Genomic DNA, 15,166 nt, shown 5'->3' on the forward strand with positions numbered 1-15,166 from the left:
CACCTGGACAGAATAGGAGGTTATGGCGACAGGCAGACTTGGGTTTCAGGGCTGATTCTGTCACTTATTCGCTGTGTACTTTAGGCAAGTTTTTTCATTTGACAAATATTTGCCCCATGCTTCATGCCAAAGCAATTTCTGGGGCAAACTATGGTGATCATAAACGATACTAAGCTCCATGGTGTCTACTTCTAATGGAAGATGATAGACAGGCAAGTACATTACTTAATAATCGAGATTATTTCAGATACCAGTAGGTAATATTTTTTCAAATTGGATGATGTGATGGAGGGTGAGGTGAGGGAATGAGAGGTACTGAACTTAGATTTGGTGATTAAGAAAGACCTCATTGAAGAGAAATGTTTGAGAATGAACAGAAGGAACAAGCCAGGAAAAGATCAAGGGCAGAGGTTTTGGTTGGGCGAACAGTAAATACAAAGAGAGACAAGAGAGACGGCAGAAGGAAGGCCAGGGTGGCTGGAGGGGGCAGGTGAGGGGAGGAGTAGTGGGCAAGGGGAGGGGTGGATGAGATCTGAGCAAAGGGCCTTGTTCGTCATGAAAAGACACTGGATTTGTAGTCAGGGGCAGTGGCTCATGCCTGTAATCCCAGCATTTTGGGAGGCTGAGGCGGGAGAATCACTTGAGGTCAGGAGTTTGAGATAAGCCTAGCCAACATAGTGAAACCCTGTCTCTACAAAAAAAAAAAATTAGCCAGGGCAGGCATGCTGGTGCACACCTGTAGTCCCAGCTACTGGGGTGGGTGAGGTCGGAGAATCCCTTGGGCCTGAGTTGCAGTGAGCTGAGATCCCACCACTGCACTCCAGCCTGGGTGACAGAGAGAGACCCTGTTCCTCCAAATAAAAAAAAAAATAGAGAGAGAAAGACTGCATTTTTATGCAGGTGTAATGGGGAAGCCATTGGCAGGGTTTAAGCAGAGGAGGGGCGTGGCCTAATAATGCTCATTAGAGAAACATGCCTCTGTCTGCTGTGAGGAGAAAGGACAGAGGGAGACATGTGGAGCAGTGAGTCCTGCCAGGCAGTTGGAACCAGAGTCCCCTCCCCAAGCCAGGCCGTCACACTCACAGCCAGAACTGGACCCAGTGATCCTGAGCACATGCTGCATTCAGCTACTTCTAAATATCTAGAGTATTTTTACGTTTTTAAATAACTATTTACAGGTATTACAATCATTTAATTTTGGCATATATATGTATATATTATTTTGAGACAGGATCCCACTCTGTCACCCAGGCTGGAGCGCAGCGGTGCAATCACAGCTCGCTGCAGCAGCACAAGGCAGCACAGTCCTCCCATCTCAGCCTCCTGAATTTTGGCATATATCTTGACAGGCAATAAATGAAGTTTAGATTTATAGGTTTTGCAAATTCAGCCCAAATACTTTGCAAGATTTATTTGCTTTATTCCTTGCCTTGCTCTTACTTTTAAGGATGTTATAGGAAAATTTGTGGGGGGCAGAAATTAGGGGTTTTGGTAATGAACCAGCTGTTTCTAACGGACACTAGTGAGGCACATCAGACGCTGGGCTAATGCTCTGTGTGTTAGAGTAACCATTGTTATACCAACCAATAGCTATTTATCCAGTGCCGTACAATACAAGATACTGTGCTAAAAATGGTAGCAGGCGCAGAGAAGTATATGATACTTTCCTGCTCACATGGAGCTTGAAATCTCACGCAGAGCCAGGATGCATTTGCAGAACAGGTAAACCTACCTGACAGCCTGTGCGAAGGCCCAGACCAGCGCTGAAGGATGTGCCAGGGGATGGAGGAGGGGAGCACCCAGACAGTGAACAGCTTGAGGAAATGACAGCCAAAGAAGAAAGGTATAGCTTTTTCAAAGGTGATTGACCAGACAGGCCAGAGAATTCACATGGGCTGTTACATTAGAAGGGAATAGTGGGAAATGAGGCAAGAATAGAAAATTGAAACCAGTTGTACAGGGGGCTTAATGCCTGGCCGAGGAATGTGGGCTTTGTACTGTTGGAACTGGGCAGCTCTTGAAGGGTTTGGGGCAAGGGAGTGACATGATGAAAAGGTATTTGGGAAGATTAATCCAACAGCTGTGTGCCAGACAGGCAGGAGAGGAGGCAGGAAGCAGCTGCTGTAGGTGATCTTCAGTTGAGGGGCGTCTTGGTCTTGTTGGTTCTGGGTTTTCAAAGTAAAATAATTTTACATATATGTCAAAATTCTGTCATTTTTGGCCATGCGCCTCTAGTCCCAGCTACTCAAGGAGGCTGAGGCAGGAGAATCACTTGAACCCAGGGGGCAGAGGTTGCAGTGAGTCGAGATCCTGCTACTGCACTCCGCCCTGGGTGACAGAGTGAGACTCGGTCTCAAAAAAAAAAAAAAAAATCCCTCATTTTTCCTTATGCCATATGAACTATCTGATGATATGATAGCTTTTATCAAGAAGTGTCCATTCTTTATATAACATTTAAAAATAGTCCCTTTCTAGAAAAATTATTCACCCTTTTCTCCATTATTTTCTTGAGTAATAGTGACAAGCTAATAAAAAACCCACAAGGAAATAGCAAAAAAGTAGGAAATTATGAAAACAAGTGAGTGTTTTACTAAGGAAATGTTTATTACTCTGGTTCTCATCATTATGAGTTAATTACAGACTCTCAGCAAATATCCCATTGTGAACTCAGAGGTGCAATATGTTTTATTTGAAAAAGTGAAATAGTGATTTCCTTTCCAGTATTCAGTTGCATTTCCTGCTATTTTAAGACTACTCAGTGGTACCAATGTACTTTGACAACCAATTATCCCAGCATGTCTTTGCAGTGTGTTTTAACTATAATGCTTTTTAAAAGCTTGAATTGCAAAAACAGAGTTTTATCTTAATTGATCAGATGTGCTTCTAGTATTGTCTGAATACTATTTGTGTAATATCTGAATAACTTAACTAATTTACATGAGCAGAAAAAAACACCTGTTGGAGTAAGACACACAAAACTTCCTTCAAAGCTATCATTTATCATTTTTTTCCTCAGACTTTCTTTAATGTCTTGACTCTTACGAAAGGACGACATGTAGTCCCTGAGTTCTGGCCAAAAGAAAGAATAAGATGTCCCTTAGACCATCCCCGGGAACTCATAATCTGATTTCCTGAAGCCAATTGCCATCTGATTATTACCGTTACAGGCAATGCAAACCTCAGACTTTGCCCATATCATCGTATTCTGTCTGGTTCCATCTAAAATCTGCTTTCAAGAATGGCATGCTACACACTCTCTAAGCAAAAGGTGACTTTACCAAGTAGGAATTCTCCATGTTAATGTTGCCTTAAGCGCCTGTTAACTACAATGCATTGTTTAAAAGCTGACATCTGTGATTATTTCAGGCACAGGGCCATTGTTTAATTTACTTTGGTTTGATTTTTTTTTTCTCTCCGCCCTCCCAGTTGGCTTCCCCAGAAGAGTAAAGCCAGACAGTAGTTACTGCTTTGGAAAGAAAAGATAAGCCGAGCACTTTGGAATGCGTTTTTCTAACACTCCTTCGCCAAGTGTTACATGACTGTATCAAATTTCTTTAGACTTTGATAATGAGAAACAGACAATGCCATAGAAAATACAACCAAGAGATTTGCGGTAAGAGAGGATTTCAGAAATACACATGGTTCTAAATGGCTCTAAGATTATGTGCTTTAGAGTTCTCAATCTTTTATTTTTTTCATGTTTGAGTAGGTCCTATGGTTGATTATCAGGTTGACGAAGGGCAGAGGCCCTGTCTGCTGATTATAAATGTGCATGTGTGTAAAATTTTCACACATAATATAATATTTCAAAGTTATTTTTATGGGGGCTCAGGGGTCCCAGAACTTAAACAAAACTGCTAATCACTGGCTCCAAGAAATACTTAGAAGGAATCATAGTTTTTTTAACATCATATGGAGTCATTTGCAGACTTTTGGGCTACAGATCACATTATGTTTATTTATTCAGCTGGCTTTGGAGATTTGAGCAATATTTGGAGGCACACAAGTCTTTGCCTTGCTTAATAAAAAGTATACTCAAAGGTATCGCTCCAGCATTTTATACACAAAAGGTTCTCACAAGCAGGGGTTGATATCAAAAAAATGTAATTTTGAAATTAAAAAGAAAGAAACTAAACAATCCTGGGGAAAAAACCATCCAGCATTATCTTTCTTAAGAAATCTTCAGCAGACCTTGTGTCCCTCATGCTATAAAGCTTGAAAATACATTATTATCTTTTACAAGAACACTGTAAACTTTAACTTGCATGATTCTCTGTGATCATCTATGACACACAAGACCTGGCTCACCTTGTAAGAATAATCATTTAACACAGGATGTGTAATTTTCTTGGCATTATTAGTAGAGCTTTATGTCACGAAGTCAATTCAGGCTTTTCCATGAAAGAAGGTGGAATAAATATTTCATAGCTATGGCTTTTGAGGAACATTCCGCCTTTCAATCTTGAGACAGTCTTTCAACATGTATGCCAATCAGAAGTCTTTAACAGATGTAAAATGCATCTTGTCTACTTGTCTTTGAAAAACATAAGGATCTCAAGATGCACCTGAAATATTCATTATGTGGACAATACTTCAAGTAGGGCTAGAACTTGCTGAGTGTTTCAACCAATACCTATTTGTTCAAGTTTTTTCTCTTTTTCTGTTTTTCCTTGTTCTTTCTTTATTCTTTCTATCTTTCAACATCCCTAATACTTCTAAGTCCATGACTTGTCAAAATGGCTATAATATACCCAGATAAGTAAATTTATTGATAGCATTTAACATCTCAAACATTGTCTTTGATTTGGTTAGCTTCGTGATGGTTTATTGGAGGAACATATTTTGTACCATGAAAATATTTCTTTTACTTCCATTTTTCCTCTTTTGACCAACCTACCTCAGTTATTTTAAGTAATCACTTTATTGTGAAATTATCCTTTGTGTGAGTTTCTCTGTTAACATACAACTAATATAGGATAATTTCACTGTCAGCAGGAAAACTCATTTGTGGAATTTTGCCACAGCGATTTTTGTATTCTTTGCTTTGAGTCTCTATGAGAAATATCCCCACAGATTGAACCCATGACCTCCTCTTCTGATCTATGCTCACCTCTTCAATATTGATTTGTCTTTGGCTTGGGTGGATACTGTTAAATTTTGTGTTAATATTTAAGATGTATTTTGTAGATACTATCATTATTTGATAAGGTGTTACAAAGTAATGTCTTTTTAAAGCGTTTCTTTTTTTTTTTTTTTTTTTTGAGACGGAGTCTCGCTCTGTCACCCAGGCTGAAGTGAGTGGCGCTATCTTGGCTCACTGCAAGCTCTGCCTCCCGGGTTCACGCCATTCTCCTGCCTCAGCCTCCAGAGTAGCTGGGACTACAGACGCCCACCACCTCGCCCGGCTAGTTTTTTTGTATTTTTTAGTAGAGACGGGGTTTCACCGGGTTAGCCAGGATGGTCTCGATCTCCTGACCTCGTGATCCGCCCGTCTCGGCCTCCCAAAGTGCTGGGATTGCAGGCTTGAGCCACCGCGCCCGGCCTTAAAGCGTTTCTTAAAGACAAAATAGATACTTAATTAAGCTTAAAAAGGAGCAGGGTAATGTCTTTTAATTACGCAAACTTACACAACACACACACAATCACACACACACACTTTTCTACAAATCTGAAACTAGGGAGAACTGCATGTAAAAGAACTTAGGGTCATGAAAGGCCATAAACTAAAACCGTTTTCCCATATACTATTATGTTTCTTATAAAATGCAATGGAACATTTACAATTCCTATAAATCATTTTATCTGATAACACACTAAAATAAATTTTCAATTTCCCTTTCCATCTCTTATCAATACCACCATTTTCTTTTTTCTCACCCAAATCTAAGCTTTTAAACTTCATTAATAGAAATGCCTCCCTGCAGAAAAAAAATGTATCTCAAGCTTTGTCACAGAGCCAATTGCTATGAGAAGCAAGACAACAAGGGGACAAAAGAAAACATATTTTCAGGTCTTACGATGTGCCAGGCACTGCAGCAAATTTCTTTTCCATGTGTTCTCTCAGTAAAAAATAGAGTAAAAACGATGTGTTTTTCTAAATTGCTACTTCATTATATTATATATGAAACTGTATTATATTTCTTTTATTATTGTTCCTCAATTATTTTGATGACTAGACTATTACGTCCAGTTTACAGCAATAGAGCGCTGTTCCCAGGGAATAAAACATATGAAACATGAAAGGTAACTCTAGTGGATTTAGTTTTTTATAAAATAGTCTATCCCATAAGAAGTAAAGAATATCCTGGTTCTCACTGAAGTTATTGATGGACATAAATATAGGTACAAACAAGAGAAATTTAGCTCAGACATCAGAAAGAATGCTCACATGAATCATGTCTTTCACAAATCTGCATGAAAAATGTTAATAATTTGGGGGTGTTTTTATGAGAAACTAGGTAGCTATATTTGTGGGCTGATTTATATACATTCTTAACTTTTTTAAGTGCTACCTTAACCCTAATTTAATACTTGAAGAATTTGAAAGACTAGAGCTCAGAATAAAATGAACAGTTCAGTGAATATATTTATTTCACCAATGCAAAGATGAATTGGATGGCTTCTATGACAGTGTTTGTTCCTTTGTTTGTCTTTTTAGCCCAACATTCATACTTCTTCAAAGAACTGTAAGCAATGCATTTTTAACAAAATCACAATGACTCTGCTACTCTCATGAAGATTTATTAATACTGACTACTAAATAAAAATGTCAAAGGCGGTAAATATCATGCATAAAAGCATGAAGAAACGCTGCATTGGTTTCAGGACAAATAGGAAATGTAATATACATTCTGCGTAGAAAATGCATTTCTAGTAAAGTTAGGTAAAAACAAATTATAGGCAAAAAAGTTAATGGTTCTCATGATACCTGAATAAGAAGGCAAAATTGAAAGAAAATTTGGGCTCTCTGCAATATACAAACAAGGCTGGCCCTGAGCAAGAGTGTCAAGTGAGTTACCTGCCCTTGACACTCGTCCTTGTGTACCCAGTTCCCTTAAGTCTTTCTCCTGGGTCCAGAGATCTAAGGGTAATTCACCACAGGCAAGAATCATTATTGCAGGTCCCCTACTCATGAAAGTTTTTGTATGCTAACTTCCATTTTTTTATGGCAGCGATTCTTAAGCCTCTCGACTGTGGCTCACTTACAGATGTACATGCCCCAGACTATTTCCATTTTCTGAGAGAGAAAGACCCCATAATAAAAAAAATACTTTGGGATAAACAAAATAACAATCAACATATTATAATACAATACCAACACAGCACAGTCCATGATGAGTACAGATAAAATCTAATCATAATGTCACAAATATGTTAATTCATGTCAGTTTGCAACCAAAACAGCAGTAATAACCACATGTGCCTCCCTAGATTTCAAGAACTCTAACAAGTTTCATGTGAACATGAATCTCAGGAGTACTGCAAGGCTCTCAGGCATGAGGTTGTAATCAAATGTCTTAGTGGAATCCTGGCTTAGAGTTCTCAGTTAATTCTGGTAACACACTATTAGTTTATGAATAGTATCTTCCACCAACTCAGCAAATACTAGTGAGTATCTGTTAGCCTCTATGAAACTGCACATTATTCAACTATAAGAAGCAAAGAACTACAAAATTCAGGTTGAACTTTGAATTTCTGCAGGAGTATAAGGGGCATACTTTGCGTTTGAGGGATTTCAGCGTCAATGCACTGATCATGACCTGATGGAGTCAGAAGCTGTTCCCAGATGGAGATTTCATTTTCACCCTTGTTTACTTGGGTGCCAATGGCTACAGACTTGAATAACCCAGGAGACAAAAAGAGAGAGAGAGAAAGCAAAAAAGAAAAAGAAGCCGGGCGCGGTGGCTCACGCCTGTAATCCCAGCACTCTGGGAGGCCGCGGCGGGCGGATCACGAGGTCAGGAGATCGAGACCATCCTGGCTAACCCGGTGAAACCCCGTCTCTACTAAAAAATACAAAAAACTAGCCGGGCGAGGTGGCGGCGCCTGTAGTCCCAGCTACTCGGGAGGCTGAGGCAGGAGAACGGCGGGAACCCGGGAGGCGGAGCTTGCAGTGAGCTGAGATCCTGCCACTGCACTCCAGCCTGGGTGACAGAGCGAGACTCCGTCTCAAAAAAAAAAAAAAAAAAAAAAAAAACCAGTTATGTCTCAGTAAGCCACAATGGTCTATCCGAATAATGATCTACCTTGCTATACAAAACATCTTATAATCAGAATTCGGTTAGACCACGAACTGGGAAACCAGTGCAGGTAACAACTAGAGGCGACAGCAAAGTTTTCAGTGGTCAAATGAGCTGAGATATGGATCAGGGCCCAATAAAATAGGGGAGTTTTGATAGGATGACAACAAGCTGATGGGTTAAACCACCCGTGTAGTTTTGAACTGAGATCTTAGAGCCCTAATACTCCAGATAGGGAATCTAGATGCCCAGCAATTCCTTAACTAGAGCTTTGTGTGTTACATTGCTCTCACCCATTTAAGTCAGTGCTTTTCAGAGAGCACCCTCCTTTTCCCAAGACTCTGAATTATCAAAGCCAAATTAGCAAGCCGCGTCTTTTTCTTTATTATTATTATACTTTAAGTTCTAGGGTACATGTGCACAACGTGCAGGTTTGTTACATATGTATACATGTGCCGTGTTGGTGTGCTGTACCCGTTAACTCGTCATTTACATCAGGTATATCTCCTAATGCTATCCCTCCCCTCTCCCCGCACCCCACAACAGGCCCTGGTGTGTGATGTTCCCCTTCCTGTGTCCAAGTGATCTCACTGTTCAGTTCCCACCTATGAGTGAGAACATGTGGTGTTTGGTTTTCTGTTCTTGTGATAGTTTGCTGAGAATGATGGTTTCCAGCTGAATCCATGTCCCTACAAAGGACATGAACTCATCTTTTTTTATGGCCGCATAGTATTCCATGGTGTATATGTGCCACATTTTCTTAATCCAGGCTGTCATTGATGGACATTTGGGTTGGTTCCCAGTCTTTGCTATTGTGAATAGTGCCGCAGTAAACATACATGTGCATGTGTCTTTATAGCAGCATGATTTATAATCCTTTGGGTATATACCGAGTAATGGGATGGCTGGGTCATATGGTACTTCTAGTTCTAGATCCTTGAGGCATCACCACACTGTCTTCCAAAATGGTTGAACTAGTTTACAGTCCCACCAACAGTGTAAAAGTGTTCCTATTTCTCCACATCCTCTCCAGCACCTGTTGTTTCCTGACTTTTTAATGATCGTCATTCTAACTGGTGTGAGATGGTATCTCGTTGTGGTTTTGATTTGCATTTCTCTGATGGCTAGTGATGATGAGCATTTTTTCATGTATCTCTTAGCTGCATAAATGTCTTCTTTTGAGAACTGTCTGTTCATTTTCTTTGCCCACTTTTTGATGTGGTTTGTTTTTTTCTTGTAAATTTGTTTGAGTTCTTTGTAGGTTCTGGATATTAGCGCTTTGTCAGATGAGTAGATTGCAAAAATTTTCTCCCATTCTGTAGGTTGCCTGTTCACTCTGATGATAGTTTCTTTTGCTGTGCAGACTCTCTTTAGTTTAATTAGATCCCATTTGTCAATTTTGGCTTTTGTTGCCATTGTTTTTGGTGTTTTAGACATGAAGTCCTTACCCATGCCTATGTCCTGAATGGTATTGCCTAGGATTTCTTCTAGGGTTTTTATGCAAACCAAGTATTTCATTAATTGTTCTCCACTTGCTCTAGGGTGAGGTGATTCTATGGCTCAGATGAAGGCTCGGTGACACCTGCGTGTCTGAACATATCAATCCACCCTTACAAAGTAATATAAAGTGTGTTCTAATGTGAAATAACTATTGCTTATCTTGTTCTAATTTCCAGTTACATTATTCAAGTACTACAGGAGTCGATTTACAAGCATCTTTCACCGTTCTTTGGAGCTTACAGATAGAAAAAGTGTTTAATAAACTTCACCTGAGTAACAAGGCAAGCTGTTCTGGCTGTCGATTGCCAATACACAGTCTGGATATTAGCTTAGAGCACAGGATTTAGATCTTACTAGCTGTTGTGAACAGTTGTCATTGTATTAATAAATCTTTAAAGGAAAGCTAGTTCCTGGAGATTTTACATTTTATTTCCAGAAAAGCCAAGAACAAATGTGAATATGGCTAATAGCTATTTTTTCCTTTCTTCTTTCTTCTCCTTTTTCTTGTTGCCGATGATGATGGCCCTTCAGGGGACAAAGGGACAGAAGACACAAAATGCATTCTTTGGAGTTGGTTTTAGACACCTTCAGTTTTCTGCTAAAAAGTTCTAGTCTGGTTGACCCCGAATCCTCTTAGTGTTTGATCGTGGACACCCTGACAGTACCGTCATCCTCATGCCTACACGGAGGATGGCAAAGATGAGGGGTTGAAGGCTTGCTAAAGCACTTTCCTCATTGACAAAATTGGCAGTGACCTTAATCAGTGACTCTCTAAGCTTTTTAGCACGGACAGAAATAACCATTTTTTTCCACTCTGTCTATTTTCATCATAGATACTTTTTTCCTCTGATCTTCAGAAATGATACTCGTCCATAGGTTTGTAGAGCTTTAGAAATCTGGTCACTGTACTCTTCTTCCATTTGTATTGTGATTCTTATCAAAATCCCCCAAATAGATATTTAAGGAGACTTGACTGGAAAAAAATCTCAGAATATAGAAAAATGTCTATCTATGAACAGAAAAATTGGTCAGTTTAAGTGCCTTTTAAATAATCAGTTTGGAATCACTGTTTATAAACCTGTACAGAATACAAATGGCTCTAAATTGTATACTATATTCATTTTCTTTAAATCCATAAATCTTAGTTATTTTTCTAAATATTTTGCAAGGGATATGAAATTCCTGAAAGCTGAAAATGGTTTCTGCAAGGGAAAAGTTAACAGTAAATGACTATTTTAATTCACTTGATATTTGGAAACCATAATCTTGATTGCATGGCTAAACTCAATAGCACCCTTAAGTAATTATTCTCCATAAATTAACGTGCTATTTCTATCTTCTGTAATTTTCAAGAAATCAAAGCTGTTAACTATAAGCTATGGCTAAAATCACAGTGAATCTAGAAGTTTCTAACATCCTCCTGGTTAACTGTATGGTGATCCGTTGTGTCTAATTCCTAATTAGGATGGACTAAACAACCAAACCAACTGCTCCTCCACTCAGTTACTTAGTTTATCTAGATACTGCCTTGGTTTGTTTCTTTAGCATATAATTGCAATTAATAAAAATCCTGTAGTTGTAAAAGAATGAGAAGTCACTGCGATTATATATTTATAATTTATAGCTTTTGAAATGATTATTTTTGTCATTTATTCTAATCTGTGAACCCTAGCCAGGCTAAGTCCTGAATCACTGCATGATGTTTAAGAGAGGCTGCTTTTCAGAAAAGAGAACAACAGCACTGATGTGTGTGTAGAATAACTGAACATCAGGCCAGCTCCATCACCCCACAATTTTTATTATCATTTTTTAATGTATCCAAGTCAACAAACAAGACAACCACTTCTCAGTATTAACCCTGCCTGAATTTTAAAGCATTCTGCATTTGAACACAGCCTCCTCCATAAAACTTGGGTCTCTTGTCTTTCCTAACGCCACAGTCTTCAGAGACTCCTTCCTCTTCTCTGATTCCTTCCTCCCTCCTAGATGGGAGTCTGTCCATATCCACCCCCTTTATATTCTACACTGTCCCTTGGCAATCTCATCTAACCTCATTGCCTTAATGATCACTTTTCTGAGACTTGAAGTTTTGTTTTGTTTTAAATCTCCGACCCTTGGACCACACTGATTTCCCTGCTACAGATCCCCCAGTAAACCTCTGCTTTTCATCATGCATTATTATAATCCGCTATATCAGTTTGTCTCCATAAGCTGGGAATTCCGTGAGGCCTGGGCTCATATCCTTCTAATTTCACTGCTGAATTTCTGGGCCTAGCACAGTACCCAAATTATTACAAGTGACTTAATCACTGCTCTCACAGTTTCACCTCAGTTCCAATCCCTCTGAAAAATTCCTTCGATCAAACTGAAACGCATCAAATTTCCCCTCCTATTTCCATTATGTTCAAAATCTGTAACTTGGTCATTTTGTCCCCCATACATGGGCTGCTCCTCATTCAATCTTCCTGTCCCAGGCCCTGCCCACCACCTTGAAGACCGTACCTATCCCCAGTCTCCATTTAGGCCCCACCGCCTCCAAAAATCACCACCTCTTCCAGTTGGAAGTCACCTCTTCTGCCTCCCGACTCCCAGAACATTTGATTATACCTCCTTTATGATACTCGCCAGTTTGGTATATTTATTACACTTCTTTGTTTGCTTAATTTCCTTGACGAAAAAGTTTTACAATAGACAGCTGCACATCTCCCGTACCACCTGGTATATGCAGAGAGAGTAATTGCTTGTTACATGACAGAGCAAACCAGTTATCATTTTATAGTTCTGCAGAAAAATACATTAGGAAATAGGTGACATATACTCTTACGATAAAAGTAATGTTTTATAGGATCGCAATTTTTCTATTTGTTCTGTTTTTCCAGGCTTGTGCCACAGCCAATATCTCTGCTTGACAACTATAATGAACAAATTGCCACAAAAGTGAGACAGAACACACCTTTTTGGTAAGTAGCATATACATTTCTAAATCTGATGGTAAGCACAAGGCTAATGTTTATGCCTCCATTTTGTTTAAAATCCTATTGAATAAAAATTGTAGATGTTCTGGTATGTTTTCTTGGAGATAGAGGGAATTGAGGAAAAGTTGTCAAGAAAACTGTTATTTCTTGCAGACATTTGTATAAAACCTTTCAGTTTTGACACAATATTGAGGTAATTCCCTATATTTCTGGAAATAGTTTATATTTTAGGGGAAATTTTTTGGAAGCATAATATACATGCAGAAAATGTGGGAACCATGAGCACACAGCTTGATGGATTTTTACAAAGGGAGCGCATCCCTTAACCAGGACCCAGTTAACAAACAGCGTATTCTCCACACGCCAAAAGGTATCTCCAGCCCCGAGCCCCTTCTAGTCACACCCCTTCCCACCTCTCTTCCCTCACCCCAGCATGGCTAACCAGGATCATGACTTCTAACACTGCAAATTTATTTCCCCTGCTTTTAAATGTTATATAAACAGAGGAACTATCTTTTTGAATGACTTTAAAAAGACGAAATTGAGAAAATGAACGAGAAGCCCAAGTGATCTTCTATTTATGTAACAGCTGTTTTGCCAGATGATTTGACAACTAATTGGCATTATCTCACCATTATTCTAAACCCCAGCAAACATCACCTGTTTTAATCGAGGGTCACTGCTGATTAAGCCTCTACTTGTGTTGTTCTCATATTTGTGCTTAATAAATTACAACTTGCCCAAGATCAGCAAAGGTATTCGTCACGTCAAATGTTTACAGCAACTGCCTTTTATAATTAAAGCAAAAGATTTTCTTTTAGCATTGACTGATTAAATTGGTAATTAATATGGGATGAAGATTTTGCATGGTTTCTCAAAGCAACCTAGAAGAGAGAAGTAGATCAGTGAACAGCTTAATTACACGTTTCTTAAAGACTTTATTGTATTTAGCATAATAAATGACAAAATAGGATCACATTTCTTTATTTCAAGAAAGATAAATGCATTTCTAGTTATTTATTCCAGAGAAGGCCTTCCCAACAGCCTACTGATTCCTGCTAATTTTTAGGTCTCTTCCTAAAAAATAGCAATTAAATCCTAACACTTCGAATGTTCCACTTAATATTAGGATTTCTACCTATCCTAAACTTCCAAAAAAAACTGTTGCTGACCAATTTTCTTATACTATTTTGAAATGTTAGGGTTCTAATCCTACATTATTAATTTATATTTTAGGGTGTCTGGTTCCTTTCGTAAAAATAATGTGTCATCTAAACCATTTCTTTATATTTAGTGTCATTATTAATCTGCAAATCACAGTGTGATATTTTATCTCATCTTAGCTATTATATATTAATTCCCTGTTACCCAGAAGAACTTCTTGACTTTGCTCTTAAATTTCAGGAAACACTTCAGTTTAGAGGGATTTGCAGTCCTCTATATACCTATGTCACCTTACATATTCTTAAACATGTATTTAATTTATCTTTCATTCTGTAAATCATGTATAAAAGAAAAGGGTTTAAAGTAATAATTCCTACTCAGTTTTGTTGAAATTGATCTAGGAGGCTTCTAATTATTTGAAGGTTATGCATGTTATAAAGCAGTTAGTCAGCTGCACAGTTAAAATTGGTGTTCAGTAATTGAATTGTTTGTCATATAAAGGATAAATGCTGAGGGGATGGATATACCCTTCTCCATGATGCTTTCCACATTCTTGCCAGCATCTAAACATCGTATGGAACCACCCATAAATATATACACCACTAGGTACCCACAAAAATTTAAAATTTAAATTTTTTTAAACCAAGACCTTGAGATGTAGAGATTTTTATAAGCTTAACATTTACGGAGTGCACTGAGAATTTGCTTGATATTCTTCAGAACAGAGAGATGACCTAGTCACTGCATAATGGGATTTGTGTCTAAATTAGGAGAAAAAATGGACATTAAAATGCACAATTTGACAATATCACAACTTAAAAAAATGTTGGAAATTATGGAAGTAGACACCTGGAAATATTCCATTGAGCTATTAATGTGAAAAACAAGAAGTTTTTTCTGTAATAAAGACAAGGTCAATTCTGCTTAAACACCACCAATAAACAACCACTGTTCTGTCTATCATGAAGGTTGGTTTTACCTACCCTTAACCTTCGTTGAAAGGTAATCTACAACGTGTGCTTTTCTGCTTCTGGCTTCTTTCGTTCAATGTGATGTTTTTCAGTTCCATACCTGTTGTTGAGTATGACAGTAGTCGTACATGTATTTTTTACTCTTGAATAGTATTTCATTGATTAATATGCCACAACTTTTTAATCATTCACCTCCTGTACATTTGGGTTGTTTCCAAGTTTTAGATGCTATGAATCAAGCTGTCATGAACATTTTTGTAAAAGTCTTTCTGTGGACATATGTGTTCATTTCTCTTGGGATAATACCAAGGAGTAA

The 15,166-nt window shown here is 38.4% G+C and overlaps 1 protein-coding gene across 1 annotated transcript in view; it reads left to right on the plus strand.

Moving 5' to 3' along the window:
* TENM3 (teneurin transmembrane protein 3) overlaps window positions 1-15,166 on the plus strand; it is a 1,046,942-nt gene that overhangs the window by 113,673 nt on the left and 918,103 nt on the right. Inside the window, exon 2 of the mRNA XM_008000348.3 lies at window positions 12,620-12,700. The gene's annotated coding sequence lies outside the window, so the exon portion shown is untranslated. The remainder of the gene's footprint in view (window positions 1-12,619; window positions 12,701-15,166) is intronic.

This window comes from Chlorocebus sabaeus, chromosome 7 (genome assembly GCF_047675955.1).
Source record: "Chlorocebus sabaeus isolate Y175 chromosome 7, mChlSab1.0.hap1, whole genome shotgun sequence".
Taxonomy (NCBI): domain Eukaryota; kingdom Metazoa; phylum Chordata; class Mammalia; order Primates; family Cercopithecidae; genus Chlorocebus; species Chlorocebus sabaeus.